The 25,388-nt window shown below is 32.0% G+C and overlaps 1 protein-coding gene across 1 annotated transcript in view; it reads right to left on the bottom strand.

The window, feature by feature from the left end:
* LOC119636086 (dipeptidyl aminopeptidase-like protein 6) overlaps positions 1–25,388 on the bottom strand; it is a 249,463-nt gene that overhangs the window by 194,088 nt on the left and 29,987 nt on the right. The gene's annotated exons all lie outside the window — the stretch shown is intronic.

Here is a 25,388-nt window from a genome sequence, read left to right as displayed (position 1 = left end):
AAAGCGTGCATAACATAGCACAGAGCTTTGAATGGTTGCGATTCTCTAACAAAATAACCGGAATTTGCGGAAAACTTAACTTGTTTCTCTTAAATCGAAGCAAAGTATTGCTAAGCGAGCTGCTTACGAGTGTTGAAAATTGTATGCCTCACAATACTTAACAGAGTATGCGAACCATTAATATTGGGAATAAAGTTGAATGAATATCCATGATCGCCACATTTTTTTTGATAATTTACTTCGGTTTGTTGCAACCGAGTAAAACAATAAATAAAAAACTACTACCTACGATAGTTGATGCAGTTGCTTCAAAAAATGAGTCCTGATATCGTGAGTATTTAGTATCCACCAATTCGGCCTCATATAGAAAATTCCCATTTTGAAATATTTCTAGTTCTAACTTGGAATGTTATCATCCGACAATGCTACTCTCCACTCTTTGTCCAATAGTTTCAATAGATCACTGATTCTGTGTTCGAATTACACTTTCCCCTCTCCACCTCTAAAAAAATTGATAATTACTTTATCGGAAAGAAAAAAAATCCCATATCCATCGCTATATACAAACAAATGAAGGCTCCGGTAATGAATTCATGCTTTAAGTGTGTTAGTTAAGGATAATAGCAAAGTCTTTTACACTTTACAACTTTACATGATAATCTCATAGAAGCAGGTCGTTAATAAATAAAAGGTTTCTAGCCAATGGAAAGGTGATCGAATAGATGTTATAAGAAACCTGAAAGAAAATCCTGTAATGTGTGTAGCGCAGTGAGGTGTGAATAATATGCGACTAAACTCAATCGATGTGATATTGCATCACATATATAAATATACGAAAAATGCAAATTGTTGCGAACAACTTTCTAATAATATCAGTATTTTATTTAAAAAGTTCCCTTCAAAAACGTTGTCGCTAGATAATAATACTATCTTCGCTTTATATCGGAGAGTAAAATACACTTCACCTACGAGCGACAATCGAAGCAACATAACACAATTGGAATCAATCAGAAATGTTCAACAAACTCAACAGATCCAACAGATTCAATTCTTCAGTAGTTTTATTTTCTTTTTACCTTTCCCGCTTAATAGAATTATATCACAACAATTTTTTATAAGAATATTACATTTTCTTCAATATGTTTGGAAAATTTTTTCTAGCTCCCATTGAAAAACGTTTATTTACGCATCACAATATAACGTACAAACATGTGCTTCAACTCAATCGAAAGAATTTCGAATTGAGCCAACGAACCAATCCCACGTTCAAATAAAATTTTTTATTAATTCTTCAAAGCGGTCAAATTTTATAATTGTATAAATATAAAATATAAGTAAAAGGATTAATTTTTTATATATATATATATATATTTTTGATACCTATCAGTTCAAACAATTATTTACTTTAGCTTCACTGGACTGATTATAATCATTTTTGCATTTCACAGAAGTGGATGATTGTGGACTTAGAAGGATACGTTTTAGTATATCGATCGTATAAAATTTTATTTCAACCTTGTCTATCAGTCCGTCCATCTGTCCATGTATTATCATGTTCAACCTACTGGGCGCCATTTTCGATGAAATTTGATTGACGGTTTTTAGTTCAAGGACGAAAGGTTAGAATTAGAGCACTTTTCAACCCCTCCTCGTATAATGACTTATTTTGATAGGTCGTTATATAAAATATAAACATAATTTTCATATATGGTAAAACCGCCTAATTTTCAATACTTCTTTCTTGATGAATCATTTGACATAAAAATTAACCTTAGCGAATTTGGGCCACATAGGTCTATTATATAGACCGCACCGTATATGTAGAGGCTCTCATGAAAACAAACTCTTCAATGGTCTCAATGTCGATCATGTGACTTGCTATGACGAAAGTAACTAGAATATAATAAAATCTTTAGCAAGTAATTTAAATTTATTAAGTTTAGACCACGTTGACGTTTGAGCATCTTTCAATGCGAGGGCTTTCGTGGAAATTATGCATTTACATAAAAATGATGCTTAATTTTTGGTGTATTATTTATTAAACGAAGTGGTGTAGGGTATCTAATGGTTGACCTTGTCGTTGACTATAGCATTCTTAAAATATTTGCCAACTGATTAGCCTCACTTTCACGCGCTTTAACCTAAAGACGTCACCAAGAAATAGATGTGCAGGCTGTTAGCCTTTTTTGTTATGATGACTACTGCCAGAAGTAATTCAACAAATGAAAATTCGTCAAACCCGAAGTCAATGGACATCATATAGATGTAAATAAGCCCACCGCCATTGAATGGCATGCGTTTGCTTCATAGCCTTGCTTTAACACCTTTGCAAAAATATACAAAAATCTTTTCGTGACGTAGGTAAAAACTTAATTCCTACTATTGGATGATAAGGAAGGAATATGCAAATCAAATCTTGCTGACAACTGATTCCATTTTTTCTTGAAAAACTCTTGCAGCCACTTTTATAATTAACAACAACAACAACTTCTGTTTCAATGCTATACTATTTCAATGTTCACAAAAAAAGCAAACGAATCACAAGGGAATCATTTCCTATCTACAACTGCACAAGGGAAATGAAATGAAAATTTCAAGATGATAATCTCTATGCACGAATATAGCAAATAAGGCATTCTTAGGAAGCATTTTTCTGCGAAAGACAACTAACTAACAAACAAAATAAAAAAAACGAAAAAAAACTTTTCCGACATGAAAGTAAACGTGTGATAATAAAATCTTCTTTATTATCTGTGAAAGAAGGAAAGATTTGACTAAAGGGAAAATGAGAGAAAAAAATGAAACTAAAGACAGCTAATAATGAAAAAGAGAGAGTAAATGAAAACTGAAACATTATTTCATTTTCCATCGAAATGAAAAGCAAGAAACCGAAAAAGAAGAGTAAATAAATAAATAAATCCCGTTTAAGTTTTCAGGCAAAACAGTGAAACAGCTTAGGAAAGTAAAATATGATTCTATAAATATATTTCAGACGCTCCTCGAAAGCACTGTTTTCCTCCGTAGACGACATACGGTTAGTGTATAATTTAATGCCAAAGGCGTACATTTGATTACTTGAACCATCGAAAGAGAAATAAAGAGAAAAAAAAAAGAAAAAGAAAACGAAAAAAAGAACAGTAACAAGTACGAGGCACATAACATACATATCTCGTATGGATATATACAGAAATGAAAAGAAAGCAACTCATCAATTTGATATATGCATATATGTTTGTTTTTTATGTGCTTTTCTTTTCTTTTTCTTTTTTTTTCTTTTTTTTTTTTTGTCTTCTCGCCTATTTAACTTGAAGAGTGTATAAAACCAAAAAGGGCTTAATAACCATTCATCATAAAACCAAATAATAACGATGATGACGATAACGATGATAATGATGATGAATGATGAACATCATTATTGTCATCGTTATTGTGTCACGTTACTCATACATGACCTACTATATAACCTTGTACAGAAATGTACGCCTATCTGCGTGATTTCCACAGTTAGGAACAAAAGGTGAATTGGAAGAGAAATGAAGGCGGGAGAGATGATTGGTCTGAGAAATAATCGCAATAAATTGTATTTCATCTCTAACTATGTTTTATTTAAATAAATGCGTTAGCATGTAACAATAGCATAATTTTATATATTGACGTGCGTGCGCGTGTGTCTATGTTTCTCCATTTCCATATACATTTACATGTATTTTTTTATGCTTTATTATGATATTTATTTAATTTCATATGTCTAAACATTTATATATGTACATATAAAGCAAGATGTCATGGTTATATTTTATACACTTACACACATATACTATCGTACCCTATATATGTATGCAAACGAACATCAATTTAAGTACATATGTCACATTGTCTTTTCTAAAAAAATGATAAACAAGCAATATTCGTAAGTTTGTCCTTGTATGCTCACTTTGTTTTTATGAATTGCTTTTTATATCATTTCTATAAGCTCAAGAGCAAATTAAATTTTATTTTATACCCACTGTGCCAATGGATGAAGGTAAACCAATTCTGTTATGTTAAATGCAACAATCAAACGGAAATGCTTATCAAAAGTACTTACAGAAGATACAATTTTGATTAGTGAAAAATTCCAAACTAATACTATCAGCCAGTAATTTGAATTTTCATAAAATCTATTTCTTCTAAATGCTAAGCATAAGCATCAAATTTTGAAAATTATTTATATATATAAATTATACTTTTTCAGAAGAAGGTTTTATATGAAGAGCAGCATAGGGTTTTTTGTCGCTCAACCAAAACATGTGAAGACTTTATCTCGAGAACTGCGTGTTGTGACTTTTTGAAATTAAAAATACATAGGCAGAACATACAATGAACAAACAGATAAACTTAATTCAAGTCCACATAATCCACATAATCATACATAAACCGATGTTAAGTCTTTCTGCGTGTTTCATAGATCCGCAAAAATTATCAATGGTTTTTGCCACAAGAGAAATGGGGTATCAAAATCGGTCAATAAACCTCATTTTTGAAAAAATAAAACTTGAAACTAGACCCATACATATTCTTAGTTGAGCCGCTTACTTTGAAGGCGTGGCAAGACAACTTTGAAAAAAAAAAAAAAACTATATGATAATTAGAGATAAACGTTCATAGAGTATTCTTATCAGTAAACATTTTATAGTCAAAATAAGCAAGAATGCTATAGCCGGGCAAGGGTGACCGTTACATGCCTTAAACCACATTAATAATATAGCAAACATTAGACATCATTTTTTTGCTTACTGCAAGGTACTCAATCGTTAATGTGATCTAAATTTAGGAGACTTAATTTACTTGTCAACTGAATTGCTCTCGAGAGATTCTCTATATATGATGGGGTCTAAAAATTTGATATATGTGATCTAAATTCCCTATGGTATTACTAAGGACAAATTTTCATCGTAATATATTCAAAATTAGACATTCTTGAGATATAAAGTCTTATTTTCCATTAGAACTCTTGCACGAATTGGGATTCAAAAAATAGTCCTACCTGGTCGAGGTTCGGTAGCAGAAACGGTAAACCATGCAACCGGTTTTAATAATTCATTCATTTTGAAAGTGTGAGGCAAATCGGCTTAAGCATAAAAGAAACGTTTACTTGTGGTAATCAACACTGTCAAGGCTATTGGATAACAAACTTGCGTTATCTAAAAAAAAAAAATATTACTGAGAAAGCAAACCTTTTAATATCTTGCAATAATCAAAGATAGGCTCGCGCCGCTTTGAAGGCAGAGACAGCTCAGCGTCCGTAGAAAGTTCACATAATCTGCTCGCAAATATATGTATAACTTATCAATATTTATGAGTGTAAAAAGTTTGGAAAAGCCAAGAAAACTTGCAAGAAAGGATGATCGCTATCTGACAACGTATGTTGGCAGGTATTGATAAATATTTATTAGAATCAACTACACAGTGTATGCAAAAATATCACTTCAAAGCGAGCAAAATATTGTTTAAAAATAACTGTCATTATATTAGTATATAAATGTATATAGTATTCGAGTTACATACTATCCCATTAAGCGAATGCAAGCGAATTACTAAGTGTAAGACAATAACGTTAAGTTACAAAAGCATAAATTTAGATATATGAATTTATGTAACATAGATGATATATTCCATAATAAAGTGGCGATAAATATTTTTCTTTCACCTATTACAGCATTCCATACATCAATTTGAAACGATTTTGCGACCTATTCAAAGTAATTGACTATTGATTTTTGCGCTCATCAATCCCGATTTACAAATTGTTCTCTTTTGCCTTTTCTACTATTTTCTGCAAATATAATTTCATAAAATATAGCTCATAGTCGATTTGTCCTTTACGGCCATTATTTGGGGGAAAGTAGTTTCATTTATTTTATAGTATTTTGCTCGCAATTCGAAAATATATGTAAAGTTTATTAAATTGTTTATGTAATACTATATAAATATTATTACCAATATATGTATATACTTTTATATACATATATATGTACATATATATATATATATATATATATAATGCATTATTCAATAACTTCTTAGAATAATACATAGTTGTGGTCACTATTGGCGAAATCATACAATTTTTACATTGTGTAAACTTTCAAACAAAATATTCGGAAATTTTACGATCGTTAGTTTACGAAATTACAGTTCGTTTTAGGGAGGTCAATTTTTGTAATTTCGTCCCTTGAAAAAGTGGGGAGTGCGTCGAAGAGTGAAGTTGCATGAAATAGCTGGCATTTTAGTGATATTAGAAGGCAGTGTTGCTATCATTGGCTCTGTTCGAAGTGAGTACCGTGCTTGCTCACTTTTAACCAAAAGCAATAGCGTGTGGATCATGCAGAGCACTGTTTGGAGCTGTTTAATCGATATCAAAAATACTTTCTCATCCGATATGTGGCGTTGGGTTTCGAAAGCAGAGCCGACTGGACAGCAACCAGGTAATGAGAAACACAAAAGTCGGCTGGAATGGAAGGTTACAACGTCTTTATTTTCAGTTGCGCATCGAACAACATTCATCGATAAGCTTAAAATGGATCATTACTGCATTTTTTTTTGAATAGTGAATTATTAATGTCCTTGTATGGCTATATAGCAAAAAGACGGCCCTAATTGACAATGGAAAATTAGCTCTTGTACCAAGATAGCGCACCGTGTCATAGGTTGATCATAACAATGGCAAGATTGTACGAATTGCATACCGAATTGCTACCACATCCATCGTATTCTCCAGATTTACATCCCACCCGACCATTATCTGTTCGCGACTTTTAAGAAACTGCTCGCCAGAAAAAAATATTGTTTCAATAAAAAAATGATCGCCAATAGTCAATAGAAAAATGTTTACAAAACTGGTAGCTCACTTAAGCGTACTTGTCGTTTGCTCATTAAAGCAGTTCTTAAAGGCTACGTCAAACACAAGCTATAGCTGATAAGCTACAAATTTTAGAACATTGTGAGGCGAATATTCATCAAGCTAACGCAAACATAACACAAGTAATGTTAAACATAATGGTGAACATTTGCAGCCATTGTCTGCGCATTAATGTGTACAAAGCTGTGGCTGACAGTTAAACATAACTGCAATGCTTGAGCTTCAAAATGAACCACAACCTATTTTGATAAGTTGAGTTGTGTGCTTTTCCAAATTTTAAAATGAAAGACGATTTATTTAAAATGGTATTTATTAACCCTTAGGGGAAAATAATATTTTCAACTTTTTCGTTTCTCTTCTTTTTTTAAATTTTTTTTAATTTTTTTTGTTTTTTTTGTTTTGATAATTCGAAGTTAATGAAGCGCGTACCTTACGCTACGCAAACTGAGCCGGGATCTCACGCGCTCCTTGTCACCTTATGAACATAGACTCAGACTACTCGATTTACGCTGCTAAACGGAAAAATAAACACAACGGCTTTCTCGTGTAACTCTCGAGATCGTGTAACACGAGAATTTCATTTAACTAAACTTAGTCACTGCAAGCTCAACTAAGAAAAATGTAACCCCTTCCTTTGATAGCCTTTCTTCTAATCACTTAATAGATAGGTGCGGTGTCTTACATTTGTCCATAATAAGCATAGTGCTTTTGATTTCTTTACATCCTTTTTATAGCACAGTATCTAAGCTTCTATCAATATCGTAATTAGCGTAAGCAAGAAGAAAGATTAAATTTTTATTCCTTTATACCCTAAAATTGGTTTATTAATGACATTTTTAAGAATTTATTTAATAATTCGAAGCTTTATTTATAAGCGCCTTAAATATATATATATATATATATATATATATACATTAATGTTTATTAACGGAAGCTAAACCGTAATAAGTCTAAGCCTTCATTGTGTGACTCTTTCAATAAACCGTAAACCTTTACTATGGCTTCAGATGCAAAGGCTTGCACTTATTTGCGAATAAGTATTTATGTTATGGTCGTTTTGCCTTCCTTTAAATGAAACAAATTATATAATCTTTGACACATTACCTTATATAGAGTAAGGTAATGATGCCAATTAACGTTTTCGGTTTTCCTTTTACTAATTAAACTGACTGACCTGAGGGATAGATAAATAGAGATGAGATGAAATGAATTTTGTCCTTTTCTCGAATATAACGCAAAATACAAATAAACTCAATAGGCATTTTAGTATTTTTTAAGTTAAAGCAAAAACAAAAGAATGAAAAAAAAAAAAAAAACGAAATTTTAAAGATGGGCAACGAAGAAATTTTATTATATTTAAGTTTCGTGAAATATTAATACGAGATTTTTTTAATGTAAGGAAAATGTCCGCAAGGAAACATTCAATGTCACGGTTGAGTTATATAAGCAAGAGCTCTTTTCAAAACCTTTGCTTTCTTTTCCTTTTTTTTTTTTTTTTTTTTTTTGTCTTCACTCAAACTTCATTATTATAAGTAATTTGTTAAAAGAGAAACTCTTTAGGTCTGTTTATGATGGCTGTCTTACTAGCAGCAGCAGCAGCAGCAGCAGCAGCAGCATATGCAGTACATTCATTATTTATATTTTAACGTGTATTTGTTAGTGAAAAGGTTATGCACTGGTATGCTGTTGCTTTTTCGAGGAATGTACTCGAGAAAAAAAAGAGCGCTTGCACATAATGTGTTAACCTTCATGTGACCTTAGCATGCAAACTAAGCAAATTTTAAACATAAGCACACTCGTACCTAAATGCTTACATATATGAATATATGGATATACATATGCACGTATATAAGACATAAATTTGCAGTGTTTTTACGTTATTAGCAACATTATACGGCTAATACAATAAGTATTAGTCAGTGATAAGTTGATCATTTGCTTATGCTATTTCATTTTGTAAACTTTCAAGTGTCTTAATTCAATAACTAAAATTAGAAAGCGAGTCAGCCAAGCATTAAATCCTGGTTATATTCATTCTTCAAGAGAAATTTTTACACTCATTATACCACAAGTTAATGTATATGTCTTACATCGTTACATATATTTTTTAAAGTTATGCTTTGCCGATTCTACAAAAATAACTTGCATAGCTTTCTATTACGAGTTTAATGCCCTTCAAGTGCGTTTCTGTTTTTTTTTTTTGTTAAGTCGAGTTAAGTCGAGAGATGATTGCATTGGCCAGGAGATTCGCATAAAAGAAGGGAACATTGTAATTGATAAAACTTGCTAATTAGCACTTTAACCTAAAATTAAAATTAATTATAATGCTGGGCGATCTGAATTGTTCTTTCATTTAAAATTTAAGATAAGAATAGTATCGTTAGTTAGCTAGTTGCTAGTGCACATTATTTTTAAATTATAATAATAGTAACAATAATAGGTTACTTATTTAACTACTTCCGCAAAAGTGGAGAATTTGCTAACTAGTACTAGACAACTGTCATTTTAAACCCTCCAAGCGTCACGAGACATAAAATTTTATTATATCAACAATTTCCTACTAACTTAATATTCCGTCAGAGAGCTTGGAAAATTTCTAGCGAATATTTTAACCAATGGTTTATTTTGAATTCATTTCTATGCCTGGCTTTTAGACATGGACTTGCATAAAATGTTTCTAACCAACATCGCATTTGGTTAACTCCTCACGCAGGCATTCCATCAATTGTCAAAAAGCGTTTAAATTAATGATTAAAACTACGTTAATTTTTATATCAAACGATTTCATTAACTCTTTTCTTCAAGAGTTAAGATGAAGTGTAAAGTTGTATTTTCTCCACATCTATCTATTTGATTTTAATTACTTGTAGGAAATTTCACAAATATCTTAACCAGCACTTTAACAAACGGTTAAAGTTAATCCGATTGTGATTACATTCATTTAAAATTTGAAAATGATCAAGTTTTATTTAACCACATCCACGCTCGTTTAGCTATACATCACATCACATTCAATAAATCTCTAACTAATAGTTTGTCAAAATTTTGTACTATAGCGTTTGGCCGTTACCATCAATCTTTCTCTTTCGTTCGATTGAAAATATAAATATTCCACTTGAAGCCATTTTTAGTTAAATCTATTTTTAATTGCTAGCATTTAAACAAAAATAATAAAAAAAATTGGCAATAAAGCTTAATAGAATTGTAAAGTTTGTGTAATTAAATCAAATTCATTTGTCGAGTCGATACGTGCGTTGTTTAATATTACATAAGTAGATAAGCGGTAAATTATTAAAGAAAATAAAAAGTTTTATTTAAATTTTTCTTCTTTTTTACCCTTGTGAATTCATGTGAGAGTTTTATTTATTGGAAAAATCAGTTTTTAAACTTAATTTTCCGCTTGGTAAGGTAAATATGTGTACGTGCAAAGGTTTAACTTTTTCTGTAAATTTTTGAAAAAAAAAAATTTTTCATATTAAAAAAAAGAAAAAACGACGAAAGAAAAGATAGCACTTAAATAGAATTTAACACAAATGAAAGAAATCGCATAATTCGATTGATTGGCCAAAGAAAAAAAACCTTTTTAATATTATTTACGATGTTGTAAGTGAGTAAAGTTGAAATATAGTCTAGCTATACGAAAACTTCCTTCTATTTCCTTCCATTTTCGGAAAGGTTGTTGGTCTGTTATTAATGGTTAGATTTAAATTGAATCAATAGCAATCACTCATACTAAAGGATGATAGTCATATATTAATATTATATAAGGTAATGGATACTAATAATATTTCGAGGAATCTACGGCAATCTTTATCGTCAGTCTAAGTTGAAGTGAGTTAAATGTTATATATCCCGTTGCTGCGTATATATAACATTTTTTTTAAGTTGGTAACGCCAGTTAATCCTAGACGACTATGGTCGTTTCGTCTTCTTTTTTTTTTTGCGATCATGTCGTCAACTGGAGTGGACGTACAAGTCAAAATCATCCGCTAAGATCATAGGCAATGTAAGTTGTTGGGGTACCATGCTAGAGTCTAGGAGGTACTGTGAATATCATAAGAAAGAACAGACACAGACGATTGATAAAATCATTTCACAATGTTAAGTTTATTTTATAGAATTTAACAATCGAGGAGTTTAAATATTAATTTAGAGTTCAATGAATATTATTATTGATATAAGAAGAATTGGGTAGGAACTTAAAAGACCGGTTGAATTGGTACTCTTTAGTCATTAATTGGTAATAATAAGAGATGTGGTAGAGATGACAGTTGGTTATGAAGATGCCACGCAGATAGGGATGATTAGTGATTGTTATAAGGCAAAAAGCAGTTTAATAGATGCAAAGTTAGATAAAGACATGTAACTCTTAACTCTTGCCGCATCAAACCAGTTGGCAACTCTCAAAGGATACGAGTGTTAATACAGACTTACTATGATTTATGAATACTTGTATCCTCTATTGTTTATGGTAAGTAATGCTTTTATTACACACTTGTTTTTATTTACACTTTTGTTAATTAATCGCATCGAAAGGGTTTCCATTTTAGTTCCACGGCAATAACGCATTAGGTGTTTGCAAAAACATTGATCACTTTTTCACATGAAAAAGGCATTTATTGTGCAAAATTGATACAATATATATTAATCACAATTGATCTACTATAACAAACTTCTATAATTATTTATTTTGATATTTTTTTTTAATTTTTACTTTCTTATAAAAGTTTTTATTAAAACAGCAAGTCATTAAGTAAAGCATTAAATAACTCAGTAAATCATTAATTTATCCCTGTGTGCATTATCTGTTAGAAAGAATAATGAACCAAAAGCAACAACTATGTTGCTCACTAATAAACCTAGGCTTAAAATATAACGATATATATAAGGATTAAAAAATAATCTCAAAATCAGCTTTGACAATAATGCACATGAACTTTTCCGATTGCATGCATAATTTCAGTTATCAGAAAGGCAGACAAGCAGATTGCATTACGAAAGCCTTTAATTAACTTCCTGATAAACATAGCAATATATATATGCTTGCCGAAAGAGTAATGCCTGCGCGCACACGTATACAATTAATCCACTAAACAAGATGATAAATACATAAAGACTTAATAACATGTCCGAAAGATTGTCATAGGAAAAACGCTAAGGCGTAATTTTCATATTTTTACAATTCGGTCTTGTGTGAAAGTCGTTGATTAAATTAATATGTACTTCGATGAGGTCTTAATATGCCCATACATGCTTCTAGTTTTTTCCATGGTAGACATAATAAATTATTGTTTGTATGTTTAACTCGACTCTTTTCTCATTGAACATGTGCGCGCATTCTGCGTCAAGAGTTTTAATATTAACGTATTACTCAGTAAGTCTGCGGTTTAATTAAGAAAACCAAATTTTTTTTTTTTTTAAATAATGATAAATTCATTCCAATGCTCCTCTAACATTTTCGATGCGTTCTTTGTAGAATCCTTTGGCTTTACTCTCAAAATAAATCCCAGCTAAGGCAATCACTACTTCATTTGATATCTACGAAAAGCCAGTTTGGGGCTTGGTCTGGAGAGTACGTTGGACGGAGAAGGAAATCGAAGGAATCGATTCATTAAATGTGATCATCATTTTCATCGACTTATTACATGGCGCATTGTTCTAATAAAACAGCACTTTTTCCTTTTCTTGCTTTCTACACTCAAACGATCCAATCATGGCATGTAGTATGCGCTATTGATCTTTTTTGATTTTCCCTTTGCAATCTTAATGACACTTATCAAGTCACTGTGTTTCCCCCCCCTAACAAGCGAGACCCCTTTGTATTCATTGTTTTGAAAATTATAAAGCTGAAGTCCCTAGAACCACTCTAGCGTGTAAACTAATTATTGAGACTTGAGACTTATTGAGTGATATGTTACACTCGCATTGTTAACTATTTTCTTAAGGATGCTTTTTTTTTTTTTAAATTTTTGCTTATGGACGCTTTTAAATCAATTACTATTTCACTTTTCATCTTTACACTAAGCTATAATCAAATTGATTAATGGCGTAAAGAGGAAACAAAAAACTTTTTTTCCACTTCTTACTTTTTAAACCTGCCACGTTTTTCTGCACTCAATTAAATTTCCTCGTTTTCTTTTTTCTTTCTTTTCTGCATTTATTAGCTATAATTTAATAAAAAAAAAAAAATAAACTAAGTGTCCTTTATTATTCATTGCGTCAACGGCTGTTGCCTTGTTTATAAAGACGCGTTCGACACTGCAGATATCATCATACACTTTTGCTTATTAGTCACATGCCGATTATCAGTGCATTCGCATTCTTAGGAAGCGGAAAAGAACTGGACTAAGCCTTAAATTGTTACGATGCCCCTCGGGTCATCTTATATTGGTAGAGTTTAAACAAGGATTGAATTCAGAATGATTTTCTGAATCAATTTCAGTAAGCATGTATGTTTGATGTCTGTCCACATGTTGACGTGTTCAACTTACAGGTCGCGATCACTAACATATTTTATTCGAAAGACGAAACCCATTGAAACTCGAAGGCTTCGGACCAATTTTGCAATCAATTCTCAAATTCTATCTACTAAATGGATTTGAAAAATTTGGATCGTATAAGCCAACGGTCTCTCATATAAAAATCCTCCTGAAAAGTAAACGCTGCTATGGTCTAATTTTTAATATCTTATGGTGAAAACTGGTCGACCCTAGTAATTTGGCATAAAAGTTAAGAGTTTTGCAATTTTAAGTGCAAGATTTGAGTACATAACGTATTTTGTGAACCCCAGCTCAGATAAGGGATCTCAGAAAAAGTATTATTATTATTATTACTCTTAATATCAATTTCGCCAGAGAAATAAATTCTATCAGCTTTTATTAAAAACTCTACCCCACTTGATATTCGAACCCACTACTATTGAGTTTCCTAGTCAAGATTCCTCGTCTTCGGCCACTCGGGCGGTTTTTATAAAAAGTAACAGTGCCTATAACAATGAGATGCAATTTCGATTACTTTATGACGAAAGCAGTTGTAGAATGATCGAATCTTTCACAATAAAATTGAGTTTGCTTCCTTTCAATTCACATTTCGCGTCCATTCACGTAAAAAATAGGTCCCATAAAATGTATGCCTCCCTTTACATGGAAATTAAATATAATTTTTCCTATTTCATCAAGGAAACAAATAGGAAATGGATGGAGAATGTATTGCGCGTACTTGTTCAGGTCGACCAATGGTCGATCGGGTTAGGTTACATGCCTGACTCGACTTTTTCAATAAATACTTTTCACAACAAAAAAAAAAAAAAACCTAAAAGTTTACTTACAAAACGATCAAATATTTTATTAACTGCTCATCGTGTTTGACATAATACAGGGTGTTAGACGGATGGCGAAATATTTATACCAAATTTTAAATCAAGATATGCAGTTTTTTGCTTATTACGGATATGTTAACGCGCCAGCCAGATGAACACATCAACTGACCATGCTTACGACAAGTTTCAGTTATCCTTCCGAGCTTACGGGCAGTAGAGAACGAATAGATAAAGGAACAATAACACGGTTTAACATGCACGGTATCACGGTGGTCAAGAATGTGCAAATACTTTATGTAGTCTTTAGGGCGTATTTCTGAATGAATTAAACGGAATATTTATTTAAAGATTTCTTGTTTTTTCGAAACCTTTTTGTAAAACGTATCGATAGGCTAACGGAGGAGTTGGCGTCAATTTGCAATTGTTGTTATCGTTTATATAAGAAGTCCTGCTAGAAAACGCATTTAGGCATAGATAATGTAACACAGAATAATCACTCGTCAATAAATTACGGAAGTCAAAAGTAAATTGTGATTATGCTTGTGTATGAGTGACTTTCAGGAAACGGCCATAACTGCAAAAACATATTCTCACACATATCTGCTACATTTGGGAAGAATTGTGAATTGTGTCATATGCTTTCAAAAAAGTGGAAAAATACCCCCACCCCCACTCACGAAGAGGCAAAATTGTGGCATTGTTACTGAGAAGCTCAGTGTATAGAGCACTGCAAATGCAATCTTTTATCCACATGTGGAGGAAGCATTGCCAACACAACAATATCTGGTCATATAAGATAACAAAAGATCATAAAGTAACAAGAGAAACAAACATAGAAACACACATAAGAAAATATTAATAAAGGAGTATTAGAGTTACACGAAAAGTATCATAATTAACATAGCATAGCAATGTCGAATACAATATTATAATATAACGTAGGACGGTATACGACTTACCTGCTTTTGAAAGAGTAAAATAAATCATCTTCTATACCCTCCCTTTTCTAGTGGGCTTTAGAACTATCGCTTTAAAACTAACATAACAAAAATGAACCAAAACGCTCGAGATCCCGGCCTTCCCTTTACCTTTGTTTCTTTTTCTCTTCTCATACTCACCACTCGAGGATTTTGTCATAACGTTTGCAACATACCGAAGACGAAAGCTTGAGAGATCCTGTAAATTTATACATATTCTGGATTCGATTAAGCCATGTCTGTCCGTCCGTTTGTCTGTGTCGTGTATGCCGTTGGCACGACAGTATCGACTTCGAATTTTGTAGAAGCATTAGAAGTTTTTCACGCAGATTGGTACTGAAAATTAGCCCAGATCACGGCAACGCAGTGCAGCGTAAACTGAACCCAACTCCGTTTTACTAAACGAAAATGTTGTGGTTTTTTTTTCTCATACTGCTTCCATTTTATGGGAGAGTTCTTCAATTACCAAGTCAAGGTTCACGGGTTCAAATTTTGATATGACATTGCGTATTTAATCATGGCGATAGTGAACGCTCGGTCGAGTAACACAGGCCGATTGAGAAGATACATATTATGCTGCTGCTACAGTTCTTTTTAATCGCCAGCCCGGTACGCTTATAGGAGAGGCATCCCCTGACTGTTTGGCGATTTAAAAAAAAAAAAAAAGAAGAAAACAAAGTATGGAACTGACGTTTGTCATGCCGAACTGCCAAAATGTGGTAACCTGTGATAAATTGCACACGTTCTTCGGGCATTGCTTAAAACTGCATTAGCGTTGTGCGTGTTCTTCCTTAATATTTTGACGCTCTTGGCTACATGCGTGCACGTTTAACTTTTCTAAATTTATTGAGTAAAAATTTTCTTTCAGTTGTGCACTACACGGCAAATTCTCTTAAGAAGAAAAATGCAATTCTTATGGTTTGTCTGCACTTATAAGAGTACTTACGATATACAACTAGAAAGCAGTAGAATAGAGCCAAACAAGAAGAAGTTAATGATGGTTTCTTTTGTTGTTTGTTGCGTATCTGTCTGTCCCTTAGTCTATCGTCAATTATCTGTCCTTGGTATGCAAGCAACAATTTTGTTTTACACATTGTTTGCTGGTGGCCAAAGGTTAGGAGCTCGCAAATGAAAACACTTTTATCGAATAGATGTGCTTTCCTCACTGGTTTTTCTGTGGAACAGTTAAATTTTAGGTAAATATTGGTATGAAAACAAGAATTTTACCCGAAAGTGGACTATTTTGACAAAAATCGAGTTGACATTCAATTCACGGAGATCGTAATGTAGTCAGGGAACAGGCAGTAGAGAGAAACTAAAGAGAAATGAGACTAATTAGGTTAAGCAGAGTCCTTAGGTTCGAGTACTAGAGTAAGTTAGGCTAAGAGAGCTGGGATTGGGTCAAGAGAATTAGTGTAAGAAGAATTTAGAAGAAGCTGAGTGTAATTAATTCTAAGCTGAGGTTAATCACGGGTCGAAGACATGCCTTTAACAGGGAATTGATCGTGAATATAAAATTGGAAATTTAACATGTAGAGAAGGGATGCTTTAATGTGATTTGAAGAAATAAACATCTTATCAGAATTTAATTAGTGAAAACTCAAGTGTTTGGAAAAGCAAAAGGGAAAAACCAAAAAGAAAAAAACGAAATGTCCTGTGAAAACCGGGAGCAGTTGAGCTACCCCAGCAGCAGGTTTACATAGTTTATGTTATGAAATTTCTTTAAAATTTAAATATTCTACTTGCATTATTAAATTAGTATTAAAATTTTGTTTATTACATATTAAAAAACAAAAAAAAAAAACTATCAAATTGTAATAACAGTATAACGAAACGAAGGTTTTGCATAAAAATGCTATGCACTCGTGGATAAAGCGACAAATATTAATATACAGTCAAACCTGTTTTTGTGCGGTATTTTTTATGCGCTTTTTTTGTGCGATTCTTTTTGTGCGAATCATTTTTTTGTGCGATTCGTTTTGTGCGATTTTTTTTTTTTGTGCGGTATATGAATATCGACACATTGAATTTCGCCGAGAGGTTAGGTCAATCTGAACTGTGTTGGCATCCCTTTTTTTGCTATCAGTGTGTATGTACACATTGCAACAGCCATTTTCATACCTATTGCATCAGCCTATTTTATTAGGCATGCTCAATGTTCTTATGCATATATTGCATCAGCCAATTTCAATACATACTGCGCCATCTAATAACTTTAGTTAATTGCTGACCTTTTAACCATTAAGACAGAATTAATTTTATAGTGAGATTAAAGGTAAATTAATTGTTTTCGCGCGTTTTGAACTACGACGAGTAGTATATATTGAATAATGTACATTTTGAAAATTTCTCCTTGTTTAAAATTAAAAATTAAAATTTTTTTAAATGTTTCAATGTGTAATTTAATTATTTATTTTGTTTAGAAAGCACTTTCTTGCTATTTCGTAACGCTTTGACATATTTTCTAAGTGAGACTTTTTTTATGCGGTCCCTCTCTACCGCATAAAAAAAATTTTCTTTAATATGCTGTGAAAAATTATTTCTTATAGCTATTTATGAAGTTTTTGAATATTTTTCTTTTGTGCGGTTTTTTTCTGCGGTCCCTATCTCCGCACAAAAACAGGTTTGCCTGTATTAAGTTTGCCACTGATATTATTCTTGTCGGTTGAATAAAAATTTTTTACATAAACAAATAAAAAAGGCAAAGTTATAAAGGAATATGTTTGTGTTTTTTTTTTTTTTTTTCAATTAGGACAACGAAAAGCTATTAATAAAAAAATGTAACAAGAGTAAAGTAAATTAAATATGTGATCACTTAATAGTTTTCTTAATGTAAATTTCACCTTCATGATGCAAAGGACTTCCCGACTTTCGTAGGTAACCAACAAGTTAGTTATTGGCAATTAATATACCTTGAGTTTTTTCTCAACAATTTTTACAGGTAATAAAAAGAAGAACACTTTTCTCATGTGTTTTTTGTGTTGCTCTACAACAACTTTGCTCAGTTAGCTTCTTAAAAATATTAGAAATATACAGAAAAAACGATATAATTAATTATAACTGATTTCTTTATTATTGAAGTTATAGTACATTCCTTGACATTCCCTTCTCGAATTTTATGTATTTGATTGGTATTCGAGCGAAAATGAATTTAATCAAAACAAATTGAATTCCATTTAAAATCCGTGTAAATATTGTTATCACTCGAACTTAATGAACTTTACTCTAAAGTATAATAGTTCCAGTCATTATCTTTTTAGAGGCATAACAATTTTAATAAAATGTTATTGAATTTTTTGAAGGTGCATGACGTAATATCACCTATGTATGTATGTATAGTAGAGCTTTCATCTCATTTCGTGCACTTCATTAAGCACAGATTACATGTAAAACAAAACAAATTTATATCCTTTTCAGCTAATGATTATAAATAATAGCACATCGACATACGCAACTATATGTATATATATATATATATATAAACATATATATATATATATATGTAAAATGAAAACTCAAACAAGGGAACACGAGCAAATATGCAAATATGCTTCAGCTTTATCGAACATTACAAGATAATTAATGCAATTTTGTTGAGGTAATGCGACAGCTACTATCAGACAAAAATCAATTTGGATTTATATCATTTTAAAAGTAATCTTTCACTTTTACCAACATGTTAATCGTGTCCCTATTCCGCACAAAGGAATTGCCATAATATGCATTTTGTTATTCTGCTGATTAAACCCGATATCTGCGCCGCTATATCGCTAATGCATCAGTTGCCGTGTTTATCGTTATATTAAAAATACTGTACATGTTGTTTCACTATTGTCATAGTGCCAACCTTCACAACCAGCATACACTCACTGATCTGAATGCGTACACGAAGCGTATATTCATTTTATCGAAACGTTTGCAACACCCAGAAACAAGTTTCACAAATCCCACAAAGCGTATGCATGTTCGTGATCAGCTTAAAATTCTCAACCGAATTATGAATCTGTCCGTCTGTCCGACTCCCTGCCAATTCGTGGTAAACATTCTCTTGGTCGCAAAAGTGCAACTATCGCCTTCAAATTGGGAATTCTTGCACGCATGCTGGCATTCAAAGTGGTCACAATTGATCAAAGAACGCGCCTACAATAGACCGAAATCTAAACTGAAGACATATCTACTATTCCTACATGTTAAAAATTAAAAAAATCGGCCTCACTTACACGAAGGCATGAGTAATTAAAATTGAATTTTATTCGCTATTTTTTATACGTTTTCTGCTTATTATTGCGTACGTTCCGCACATGAAGATATACTATTTGTCTAAAAACACGTTAATCCTAAAACAAATATGGTGGACAAGGTGGTGGATTCGCCCTTTGTTAGCGGTATAGTCAACGGGGTACTTGGAACGTAGAGTGCGAGAAGTTAAGTATGTTAATTATAATTAAAACATCGCGAAGGTCACGTCAGGGGTGTATTAATTTTTCTTCACAGTTCCATTAACATGGATATCAAATAAAAGCAATTAGAGAGTAGATCTATACCGAAGAATGATGATAGGTATAAAAGATTCGGCCGCGCTCTACTATAAATTTTCTTACTTGTTTTTTTTTTTTTTGGTTCATTATTACAAGTCGGCTTTGAAAAAATTCATTATACAATATGTTTGTATTGATTCTGTATATCATGTTTGTGGTTATTGTTAGTCTTTTCCTGGGCGTTGCTGTATCTTGTGCATACAACGCCGATATGGGCTAATTGTGATTATGAGAAAGTAATAACTTGTACAAGGATGAGGATAAGTTGTACAGGCTTCATTGGAAAACTGCGTATGCAGAGAGGGAAACGTAAACTTAATTAAAAAAATAATTTCAACTTTAATTAGAAAATTCAATTAAATTTTTAAAACCCTTTAAAGACAATGAACATTTAGGCGCAGTTTATAGAGTAAATCGATAAAAGTGCAAGCATTTAAGCGATAAGCTATAAAGTAGAAAGTTGTAATTGTTTATACTGCAGGTTGGCGGTAATAAAATGTTATGTGAGCGCTACATGGACATTGAGTTATTATAAGCATTCACACTTTCGCAACTTTCCAAGCGTTTTCAAACTTCTCCTCTTTTACAACTATGAGTCATGCTTCTCTTATTAAGTGAAAAAAGCCCATAATCAAAAATATGGGTAATAAAAAAGAATTACATATTATAGGTGTGCAAATATATTATCTATGATAAAATTCAAGTTTATTTAAAAAATATTTTTTAAAAAAGTTCAATAAACGAGATAATTACCGTCATTACTTAAGGTTTCCTTGCCTCTTGTTGCCCTCACTGTAGCTAAATTCGTGGTTTCGAAGCGAAATGTTCACCGACCCATTTTCACACATCTTCATCCTTGGAGAATCGCTAATTTGCTAAATAGAACTCTATCGATCTTTAGCAATAGTAATCACAAGCAGGCACAATGCCGCAATCAAAAGTATTTCGTAGCTGAAATTAAAGATCACCTCATCGGATGCTTTTGCGTGAGACGGACGGACGTGTGCTAACATTTATCGTCTTTAAGACTACAATTCTTTGAAAGAAATCTCGTAGACCACTTTCTAACTGTTTCATGGCTGACTGTATTTTCATACCAAACTAACTCAATCATTTTCAAAGGTTGAGATGCATTTTTTCCAGTTTCATAAAATGCACTCCGATAAATGACACCCATTTCTTTATATATTGATATACACAGCCGGTAAACAACTAACACTGACAAAAAAAAATACAAATACCAATATCTCAAAATTTCAGAACAAATGAACGCATCACATACATTATATAAAGCAATTCATTTCAACACAAAGAACTTATTTGTACACCAATAATAAAAGGATTTGGAACATATTATAAACAAACCGAGATGGAAGGTTAAGACCGTGTTCATATAATATCATCACGAGTCGTCGAATATTCATCAATTCTGATTCCTAAACATTTTCACCTCAGGTGGAAAACATATCTAATGCCGTGTTAAGGCAAATGTGTTGCTTTTATCTTACTTTCCGAATAAACCAACGCAGGATGGAGAGTGTATTCATTTTGTCAAAACGTTTGCAACAACGAGAAAGAGTGTCTATAGACTACACAAAGAACACATACATGTATAGACAGACAACAGTCTGTCTGTCTGCCTGTCTCTCTGTCTACCCGTGTAATATCGGTAGTAAATACTTTCCTAGTCGCAAAAATGAAGTTTTCGGCTTTGGGTGCTGATGCAATAGTATCTTTACATAAATCTAAAAAGTCGACCACTCCTAGCCAACGTTATAGTATAACAATAAAAATGAATTTCCTTTTTAATACCTTTATAAAATTCCAAAGCAAGCTTTAAAAAAAACTCATAAAATATATAAATTCTTGGCCTGCATTAAATTCGAAAGAATGTCCGCCTATTCGTCTATCCATCTGTCCGTCTGCCCAACCGTTTAGCATCTGTGATAAGCATCCTACCATTTGCAAAAATAAAGATCTCACCCACAAATTTGCAAAAAGATTTTGAGAATAACCAAAATCGGTTAAGGGACAAACCCACATGCTTACGCAACAAAAACTGTGAACACGTTTATTTCCATATTTTTTGGCCATTACTCCTTATAAACTACAATACGACATACGATATAAAATTCAGCTTTTATTCTAAAAAATAGGGAAAATCGTCCATGCCCAACCAATGTTATGGGAACTTAGTTGTATTCCTTTTTTTTTTTTGAGCTTTTTTTGGGATAACGGTGATGTGTGTAAAAGATTCGATCACGATCGAATATGATTTTCTTACTTGTCTTATTTGTTTTTGTTTTCTTTTAATTTTTATTTTTTTGATGTCTCTCTTGGTTTTCTGATGTAAATATTTGCTGATTTGTTCTCCAGAAAACAAAAAAAAACAAAAATAAAAATCGATTTTCTTTTTATTCGAACTTACAAAGTACATGAATAGAAACACTTAAGAAATGATTGAGTGTATTTTGATCATCGACAATTATTGATGAAAATGATATAGTAATGCGAGTATATATAATATGCACACAACAGCTAAATTTAATTTGGAGATTTGGAATTTTCTCTGCATAAAATCACAGTTCTCCATTCCATATTATTAAGTTATTGAGCGCATACAGATGCTAACCATGGAATGCGGAAAATTCCATTTTGGGCATTCATTAGTTTTCTTGCTTGATTTCAAGAAATCACTATATATTGATATGTTAGTACATCAGACAGTAAAATACTAGTATAGTGATCGCTTTTTTGAGAGAGTATGGTTTAGAGACTTAATTATAAGCTTGTAAAGCTTACGAAGAAAATGATCCTTGTTAGACGTAAAACCTTAAGGAAAGATTAGGGTTTTTAAGTGGAAGTGTAGGAATGTCATTAAACCATGGAGGATTATACAAGCATCAGAGAAAATAAAACGTGTGAATATGACAAACCTTACTTGACAATATGAATATATATATATATATATATATATATATATATATATATATATATATGCATATATGCAGAAATATATATATATGATATAGATCTACATGGGTTTAAAGTTGTCTTGGCAGCGTATCAGTGCTTGGGGCGATAAGGAAAGACAGCTACCTTACAATATTTTATATATGTTATGTTCCCTAACAAGGCAGAGAGTTAGTTATTAATAAAATAGGAGAGAAATAATTTAGACTTGTTATGTAAAAAGTTTTCGATGAATACCTGCAAATGCAAAGTGCAAGTGAAAACTTTCTATGCAACATTTTGTTCGGTGCTTGACATGAAACTCTTATTCAGTTTGTTTTACACTTCATTTACTGAAAACATGTCAGAGTTAAATGTCCTTTCGTCGTTGTCATTTATTTAACATGACCTAGCTTGTCAAATCTTCGGTACAAGAAATACATTGTGTCAAGGTCTTGAAGGAAATTCTAACGAGTTGTTAACAAGTTCAATGTATATTTATGTATATATATATATGTGCCTATGCGTCTATCCTCATGAACGTAATTACAAAGATGTATGGAGAGACAAACTTTAAAATATTTCATACTGAATTACACCGGCACCTATAACCTCTAAGCAAGCATATACCCTTCCTTAGACTATATGCAAGATATGACTTGTAAAGAAAAGTCACATATATATATATATATATACGCAATTTTCAAAAGAGTTTTATATACATTTGCTTGCTCAAGTAATATATTTAAATATAACTAAGATATTGGTAAAGAAAACTGGAAAACTGAAAAATACAAAACTTATATTCGACTAAGTACTCTTCTCTTAGTGCCTCAAAGTTTCTCAAAATTCTGAACAAGTAAAAATATTAAATTGGGTCGTGACGAAATCCTTTACAAGCATCACGGACAGAAAAAAAGGGATTAGAAGATAAATTTTTGTTACTCTATAATATTGGACAAGCTTGATTTTTCTGTTTTCGGAATAAAGATGGAAGTTTATGCTGGTGTATGTGTTGCATTTTATGAGTATCGAGCAAGAAACCCAGACAACAAAGATGTTTGCAGATTTTGTCGTATAGGCATGTGAGCGTTGTAGATGGGTCCTTTGATCATTTTCAACATTTTATTGCAAATTTGTAGCCGATGGTACTAGTGATACGACAAAGCTGAGCAGACGGACAGATGAACAGATGGACATTCTTCAATCGATGCAGAAGTTGATATGCATCAAAACGATATACATATATATTGTGCATACTCAAAAATAAAATTCGACAGTAGACTTCTAACCAATATAGTGTTTGCTCCATTGATCGCATATTCTGAGAGAATAGAAGTGGAATTGAGTTTGTTTTGAAAATGCTACGGAATACAATGGACGAGTAAGGTAAGATTTGGTTGATAACGGGTTCTCAGGCGAAACGAAGGGTGCACTACGGCTAACAGGTATTTCGAGTACAAGTGAAAATTTTCGATTCAGTAATCGGTTGATTTCTCTATCCTCAAGATTTTCTCTATCCGACGGTAAAACCATACAACGATTCATGAACACATCATCATAACATCATTGCATTTAAAGGCTTCAATAAAATCCAGGATAATTGAAACATGTTCCATGCAGTTCCAAGCAATATTCGAGTTGCATCGAATGCATGTAAGAGTAGTTTTAGGCTAAAACTTTCAGTAAGCTTTCAAGAGACAGGGAGTACAATTCAAATACACATATTCAATTTTATATTGCCTTAATGTAATAATAATTATGAGTTGAAAAATAGTATCTCTATTGTGATACCTCAATGAAATGGTACGCCTTGATGTACCCATGAATTTTTACGTTGAGCGTTCTCCAGTTAAGATACGATTGCTATCGGCAAATGCTCTTTATTTGACACGAAAAATAAAATATTTTTGCACCACAACACATGCTATTATCATAACTGCTTATTTTTGCCAGATGTTCAAGGTGCAGAAAAAAAAATAAAAATAGCATCAAACAAGTATACCACTGCACGTGGTACTAGTGTCCACTATGGGCAAATTCCGATTTCATATTTACATACCTAATATACATGTACGTAGTTTATCTTGCTTTATATTTATTTTTATAATCATTATTACATTAAATTTATATACGATTAAAACTCGTTATCGTTAGTAAATTAAAAAAAAAAAAAAAAGAAAAAAATTAATAAATGAAATATATTTTAAAGTAAACCATCTAAAAAAATATTTGCGCAGTGAATCTATCTATTTGCTTAACATTCACGCACCTATGGCCATAAAAAACTTTTACGCTTCCGACTTCGTAGTTGTGTGCATGCAATCATTGTATTCACGTTGCTTATACGTGCAGAATATAGTACATGTTGTGTAGGTAGTTTTAAGCGTATTCCGATTATTATTATCTAAGCACTCGAGGCAACCAGATCATAGCGTATTATGCAAGTGAGTACATTACTGATAGTTAGGTATGCGTGAATGTGTATTTGTTTCGCTTACATACATAAATTCAATTTGATTAGGTTAAATGAGGTCACTCTTTCTATGAGTAGTAAGATAATAGCGAGCATATAAAAGTTGACTGATTGTTATTCATTCAGTAGGTGCCGGTGAGTGGATAGGTTTCATTTTTACGTAAAATTTATTTGCTGCAACCTGCAAGAGCATAAAATTGTCAATTTTTTTTTTTTTTATATATAT

Source organism: Glossina fuscipes, unplaced genomic scaffold (assembly GCF_014805625.2).
Source record: "Glossina fuscipes isolate IAEA_lab_2018 unplaced genomic scaffold, Yale_Gfus_2 0, whole genome shotgun sequence".
In the NCBI taxonomy this organism is placed as follows: domain Eukaryota; kingdom Metazoa; phylum Arthropoda; class Insecta; order Diptera; family Glossinidae; genus Glossina; species Glossina fuscipes.
The sequence above is the reverse complement of the archived record's forward strand: the minus strand, read 5'-3'. Positions and strand labels throughout refer to the sequence as shown.